This window comes from Cyprinus carpio, chromosome B17 (assembly GCF_018340385.1).
Source record: "Cyprinus carpio isolate SPL01 chromosome B17, ASM1834038v1, whole genome shotgun sequence".
Taxonomy (NCBI): domain Eukaryota; kingdom Metazoa; phylum Chordata; class Actinopteri; order Cypriniformes; family Cyprinidae; genus Cyprinus; species Cyprinus carpio.
In genome coordinates this window covers 2,603,666-2,611,104 of record NC_056613.1, presented here as the reverse complement: position 1 = coordinate 2,611,104, position 7,439 = coordinate 2,603,666, and the positions used below count along the sequence as shown (strand labels likewise).

Sequence of the window (7,439 nt, the reverse complement as noted above, 5' to 3'; positions counted from 1 at the left end):
TGTGTAGGTTGTCAAACAGTTGCTGCTTTTTTTGTGCTGTGTTTATTAATATCTTTAGAGTCACTATGAAAGGAATGATTTAAATGTAGTGAGTGGTTTTAAAGAAACTAATTTGCCCATCATTTACTGTACTTAGCCTCATGTCAATCCATTATTATTGAACAAAATATTAAAATGTCTATCTATGGAGCTCTTTTTCCATGCATTGACAGTTGAAGTTGTCATATTTTTTTTTAAAAATGTATGCTGTAGATCTAATGAACAATTCATCCATGCATGTTTAAAAAAAAAAAAAAAAAAATTAATCATGAATGTATGCATAGAACCAAGTACCCGTCCTACATTTTTTTTCTTTTGAAATAACGTTACGCTAAAGATTGCATGTCACAATATGGGGAAGATAAGTTCTGCCTGACATTATTTAGGAGTTTCATTGACTTTCATCTAGTGACTTTGTCTGTACTGACAGATGGCACAAATTGATTAAATGCTATAATGAAAAAAAAAAGCGACAACAAATATCATCCAAACAAAGCTAATGTGTTTTTTGCCATGTGCTTCATAAAAAGATACTGCGACGTGTACTGTCAATGGGTTTGAGAGACAAATAAATTCTAGTTTACTGTCATATTCTTGTCAGTATTTCAATTTTGCATGAAGGCTTTTCCTGATAGCAAACTGTTTTCACCGAATAACTATTTATTTGTTTTTCATAACCTCCAGATTTTTTTTTTTTTTCTTTTTACTAAAATACACAAAATAAGGCTTTTTTTGTCTTAAATGAATGTTGGTAAGAAACCCAAGTGAAGATTTTGTTTCATTTTTAAAAAAGTAACAGGATGAGTAAATTACTTTTAATTTATGGGTCAGCTGTTCTTTTAATAATCTGTTATTCTCTCTTATTATTCTCTTTTTTTTTCTTCTCCCTAGATTCTCCTTATATTTCTGCTCTTTAACATTTTTTGAGAGGCCAGATTCTCAACCACAAGATGTGTTCAATTCCCGGTTTGCCAAAAAAATTGGATCCAGTGCGACTGTTCAGGATCCACAAGAGTCAATTTAAAACCAACAAACTGTCTTGGTACAATTTGGAGGGGTTTAAATAATGGACAAGAGACCAGGAAAGTATATCAACAACTTAAAAGACACTGAAGTCCCTAGAGGCAGGCTTGCATACTTTTGAAGGCAAACCTGGAGAAGTTTGCTTAGTATATGAAGAATACGGAACTTGGCACAGAGCAAGGATGCTTTTAAAGTCTGAACCACGAATACAAGTTGTTCCTAATTGATGATGGTAAATTGCTTTGGGGCCTCCAAGCGGGGTTTTGACAAAATGTCCAAGCAACCTTTGCAGTCTACCCCCCAAAGTAGAGCTTTGCATACTTGCCAATGTATCGCCTCTGTGTATTGAAAGTGCATGGTCAGTGGCTGCTTCCAAAGTTCATCAGATCTTTGTGTGGGAAAGACATCTTTATCTCTGGGTGTGTTCAGGATGTGATAATGCCGTCCAGAATCATCATTCTTGACATTCCAAGCATATCCAAACAAATGTATGAACTTGGATTTTGCTAGAAAGATGCCTAATGAAGACTTCAAAAAGCCTTATAATGCATTCATTGCATTTTCCAAGAAGAAACCCTTCCATACAGACTGACCTTGTGAGTACAAATGGTCAACAAGAGCATGCCAGTGACCCTGAAAAGTTGCATCAATACTTGTATCCTGAGTTGTTGCCTGGAACAGTTGAGATCGTAACTGTGACGCCAAGTTATTCATCCATTGAAAATCTATTGCAAATTGCATGTCTTTTCACAAGAGCTAAAGAAATTAAGCGATCAGCTCCATGAATACTATGAAGACTCTTTCTCTGCTCAGATGCCAAATGTTGCTGTATGACGGATCTCCATGTGCAACCAAAGGCAGTGACGGCAAGTGGTATCGATCTGTACTTCAGCAGAGCACTGTCTCCGACGATGTTGTTAAGGTCTTTCATGTAGATTATGGAATTGGAGATTTTGTTAAACTTTGCAATATAAGACCTTTATCGCCAAGGTTCTTCCGGGTGCCAGTTGTCACTATGCATCGCGCTCTACATGGTGTCATTGACCAAAGGCATTGGATGGAGGACCGAACAGATAGATTATCTGAAGTCTGTTGTGCTGGATCAAATCCTGTTGGAAAATTTGAGCATCACAGTGTGTGAGCGAGGGTGTCTATTATATAACAGCTTTATGGAAATGAACCAATGGGAATGTGAGAGCGACACTTTTTGGCCAAAGAGAGCAGTGGTTTGTCATTCCACCTGAGAGGCTTTGCCTTAATGACCAAACTCGCCGATATACTCTAAACAAAGTGGCACATAAATATATGTGCTGAGAGAAATGTGCCTGTCACGTTCTCTTAATTCAACACCGCTTTAGCCGTTTGCTCCTGATTCTCCTAGAAGATGTCACTGTAGCAAGACCTTCCAAAACTGGAAAAAACCTACAGAGTGGCAGAGGGGCGTGACAGCTCGCCTCGAATGCAGCTGCAGCTCCACCTTTTAGGAATGAAGCATATGTTGTTTCACAACCAAAACTGAAGTGGGCGCCAAAGGGAGCAGGTTCAAATAACCTGTGTCCAAAGTGTGTAAACCAGTTCTATGGCCAAAATTTTGCAGAAAATACTTTGATACGGTTAGGAAATGACCAAAGTATCCCACAACTCTTACCACAAGCCACCACAAGCAAAGTTTTTCAATTTGCCCCTAAGATGATGTGTCTTGTAAATATACCCGATGGGCTGTGGCACAGAGGACAAAATTGAATCGACGCATCCGAGAAATACTCGTCCAGTTAATTAGACTATGGTGACCTGGTGGTTTTGGATAAATCCTGATATTCTGCCACTTCCGTATCGAAAGCTAAGTGCAATTGCATCCATTCCCATTCAGGCTGTTCAGTTTGAACTTTTCAATGTAACAGTACCTGAGCCATGTGAGCTTAATTGGGTGGTTTAAAAACTAAGCTGCAGACTACATGTTCTCTGTCATTGTGTTGAAACTACAAAAATTCTTCAGGCAAAACTATCAGTGGAGATGTATGATGAGAAAACAAACCTCAACTCAAAAAATTAAAGAGCGGTGGCAGGCCAAAAGTCCAAAAGAAATGGATCTAACATCAAGCAAAGGGAATGGAAAAATGGCACCATTACTTTCAACAAGTCTTCAGAAGGCATGGAGTCTAGTGCTGAGAGAGAATATTTCAGCACTACATCACAATCACATGAGAAAGAAAACCTCTAAGAAAGTCCCAAAACCTGCTGTTCAAGGCACATTGGAAAAAAAACTCCAGGGAGGCTGTTACTAGTCACACGACTGGACACAGTAAGCTAGGCCTACATGTTTTACAGCAACAAGTGTTGTGTCATTATCAAAGCTCAGCGAGATCTTCCCTCAAAAATCTTGGAAGCAGGATATGTTTCAGACATCTATGTTTCACATTGTAATAGTCAATCAAGTTTCTTTGTACAATTGACAAGTGATGAAGATGAAATATTTTTCCTTTCTCGACAAACTTAATTCTGCTCAGTTAAAGTGATGCCTGAAGTTGAACTAGACCTGTTGCAGTCAGGTGACCTGGTGGTAACTGAATATCCTGCTGATGGGGCCTGGTATGGAGTGCTGTTGTTCCAAAACAAGAATGATGGCGAGGTTCAAGTGCAGTTTATTGACTTTGGCAACAAGGCAACACTCTTGCCCCTTAAAATAAGGCAACTGGGCAGAAGCAGTTCCTCAGCACCCCCATGTTCAGTATTCAATGCACCCTGAAAGATGGTAGAAAAGAAAAAAAGAGAGATTGGACCCAGGAAGAGATAATGACGGACTTTCAAAAAAGCAGCAGGTGAAAGTGGTGAGAAGAAAAGAAATCGATGCAAGTTCGATCCGAGGGGGGCGTATCTGCTTGGATTGTCAGTTACGATCTCGAGGAAGGGCCTTTGTTTAATGCTGCTCTCAAACCAGGTGCTCAAACCGAATCCCAAATGCTGCACTGCCATGAACGAAGATACACAGCCAGTTAGCAGCATTCAAGGAACCAGCTGTAAATCCAAGGACACAAATGGTGGGCTGGCGAGGTATGCTTCATCTATCGTTGGACCAAATTATTTCTGGTGCCAGTTCAAAAAACTCAGAGGGATGTGGGATCTTGGACAAAATCTCCTGCTTGCACAAGAAAATTGGAAACTCTAGTCAAGCAAAACCAATTCAGCCAGATCAGTTATGCCACCGACCGTACCTGGCACTCTTTTCTGACCAGCTGTGAGGTACCGTGCACAGGTTATCAATACACACATTCTAAAACAGTCTCTGTTCTTTTTATAGATTATGGGAAATGAGTCTGAAATTGACCTGAACTTTTGATTAAATCCCTGCCCACCAAGCTCCTGGAAAGCCCTGCACAAGCATTTCTTTGTCAGTTAGAAGCTTCCGGGATCCGTAGATGGCACTTGGGCGCGATGCTGCAGCTGACAAGTTCTTATGAGCTTCTTGTGGATGAACCTTTTAAAAACGTGACTATTCAGAATGCCGTAATGTCCTCTGACCTTCCAGACGTTCCTAAGTATAATGTACTTGTTGAATGTAATGGGATTATTGTTAATGATCTTATGAAAGAATTACTGGTGTGATCCCTGCAAATCTAATAGTTTGTTAGCGAAGTGACAATGGGCTCTTTCGCTAAAACCAAAAACACTACAGGAGGACCATTTGGAGTAACAAGCTCTGAAACTGTTCAAAGATAGCGTTCTCAACTCTGGAAAGTTAAATGGCGGTGCATCAAATGATGTAAAACCCTGAACTTCCACAGCTTGACCCTCAGATTTCCTGAAAACAAAATTAGTTTTGCAGCGAGACCCACCCAACGAGCAAAAGCATTACATGCTCCAACGGTGGCCGCAGTGTATTTGGAAAGAGTGATGGTTCCTGGAAATATCAAAGTGCAGTCTTTACCTCAAGCTGCAGATCTTCCTCCACGTATGATAGAATCAGGTACAGGTGTCTGAAGTTTATGTTTAAGCATATCAACAGCCTGACAAGTTTTTTTTTTTGTTCAACTGGTAGAAGATGAGAAACACATTATTCTCCCTCACCCGAGGCTACTGAATTCCCATCAGATACATCAAGAGCGGTGAAAAATTCATGCAGCCAGTATTCAACATGGAAGTTTGGTGAAGGCCATGTTTTTCCTGAAGAGATGATTCCTGGTATGGTTGTGCTGTAAAAAGGACATGACTGAGAAAATGGCATGATCCAGGGTAAAGGGAGGAGTAGTTCATAGAGAAAGGAACTTTGGGAAATGAGGCAACTGTTTCTCTCCTTAAAATTCGCCCGACTTGATGAACAGCTGCTGTCTTACCCGATGGTACAGCATTCAGTGCAGCCTGCAGTCCTAGGCGATCGATTCAAGGTAGCAGAAGAAGGGAATGGGGCAGCAGATATTTCTGTTCAAAAAAATATTTGGTGAAGCTAATTTGAGAACACACTGTCTTGCAAGTTTATCAAAGCTGGCGGCATCACTTGGGAAGTTAAAATGGCGTAGCCCTGTAGCATCACATCTGATTCAAGTAGAGAAATGGGATAGTTTAGACTTTAATGCAGCGCACTGGTAGTATCTGAACCTGTGAAGGAGCTTTCCAGCTCTATATGGGAAGCCAGATGTCTCTTTGGGATGAACCAGTAGAAACCTTTGCATCATGTGTTGTTGGACCAGATTACTTCTGGTGCCAGTTTTCGAACCATGAAACACTTGACCAAATCACCCTTGTTGCCCAAGAATATGGAAACTCAGAGTGAGAGACAAGCCAGTCAAGCTGGATGGTTTGGATACTGGAAGCCCGTGCCTGGCTCGTTTCTGTAGCTGATCAGATGCGGTATCGGTGCTCAAGTTATTGATAAATGCACAAACACTGTATCTGTCCTTTTTGTTGACTTTGGAGGCAGGTCTGAGAACCAGTGAAGGATCTGTTAAGGCACTACCTTGTGACTTACGCTGGAGAATCCACCTCAAGCTTTTTCTGTGTATTGTGCAGGTTGGAAGGGTTTGATCCCTTCCGAAGGGATCTTGGGACAGTTACAGCTACTGATACTTCTACGATCTTTAGGAGTGGATAAGAAGCCTCTTAAGCTGACTGTTGCAGTGCATTGACGAAGGTACAGCTGATCCTAACAGTCCTCCATATTATGTTAAAGTTGAGTCTCCACAGTATCTTGTAAATGAGCTGATGACCAAAATTTTTGGAGGCGGTTCTGCACAAAAATAGTCAGAACTCTTCTGATGCTTGATTGAATCCTGTAGAAAAATTCAATGCATCAACATCTGATCAACTTGTTTCCAGAGGATAAAGCAAGAAGTGTGAGGCACTTGCAGTTTCTACAGAAGATATACGCACACAATTGAATCTCATGGTGCAGAACAACGTAATGGAGCTAATCCAGATTGCACCATTGGAAGTAAAAGGTGACTTGCATAGAAAACAAAAGTGGATAAGGTCAGCTTCCCTTGGAGCAGATGGGATTGCTGCTGTAACAAATTCTGATGTCACTACTGATGATCCTACAGGGATTCATTCAGATTTAGAAATGCATGAAGTCTGTCATGAATCTGATGATGGAGTTCCTGTTGTATCAGCTGCGCAAATGCTTCTGGACACAGAGGAAAGTAGAAAAGATGTAGAAGATGTAGGATCTGAAAAAGGTTTGCGTGTGTTTCTGTACCTGATTATTCTTCATATGGGATCAGATTGTTGATAGTGAGTCACGGGCATTTTTTCTCACTTTACATAAATGCTTATTTATTTTTCAGAGGACAAACCTAGCTGATGACCAGCAGAAGTACTGGATTGGGTAGCTAGTTTTACAAAATCAATCTTACAATAGTATTTGCTTTTTTTTTTTTTTTTTTGCATATGTTTTTTAACTAGTAATCTTTTTTAAATTATTAACTGTATTTCTTTATTTTGTAGAGTTTTGTACTGAAGATTCTTGCGACTCTAGTAAGTGCATCTTCAAATAGACAGATTTTAAAAAGCGTTATTTATTGTGAAAAGGTACAATTAGTTTTTCATGGGGAAAATGGAATTTAAACTGACAAACAAATGTTTCAAACAGACTCAGCCTTTGAATGATTCGAGATTTTATTTGCCGTGTTGCTTTTGATGTTTCTTGTCATTTTAAAAGCTTGTCGGATTGCATTTTTTGGGTTTTTGTTGATCCCCCATTTTCTCTTTGTTTTATGCTAGGGAATATTTGAATATTCTTTTGAATTCTTTTTTTTTTTAAATACTGTTTATTCCAAGTAATTGTAAATTAAATGATTATTTGTCAGAAAGTAACAAGCGTTTCAGACACAGTCCTGCCTTCCTTCACTCCGAGTATGTTGGGAGTTTTTTTCTCCTTATTGTGG

At 39.7% G+C, this 7,439-nt stretch overlaps 1 pseudogene; it reads left to right on the top strand.

Annotated features, from left to right (window-relative positions):
* The first annotated feature begins 989 nt into the window (after positions 1 to 989).
* LOC122140233 lies at positions 990 to 6,297 on the top strand (annotated as a pseudogene).
* The last annotated feature ends 1,142 nt before the right edge of the window (positions 6,298 to 7,439 follow it).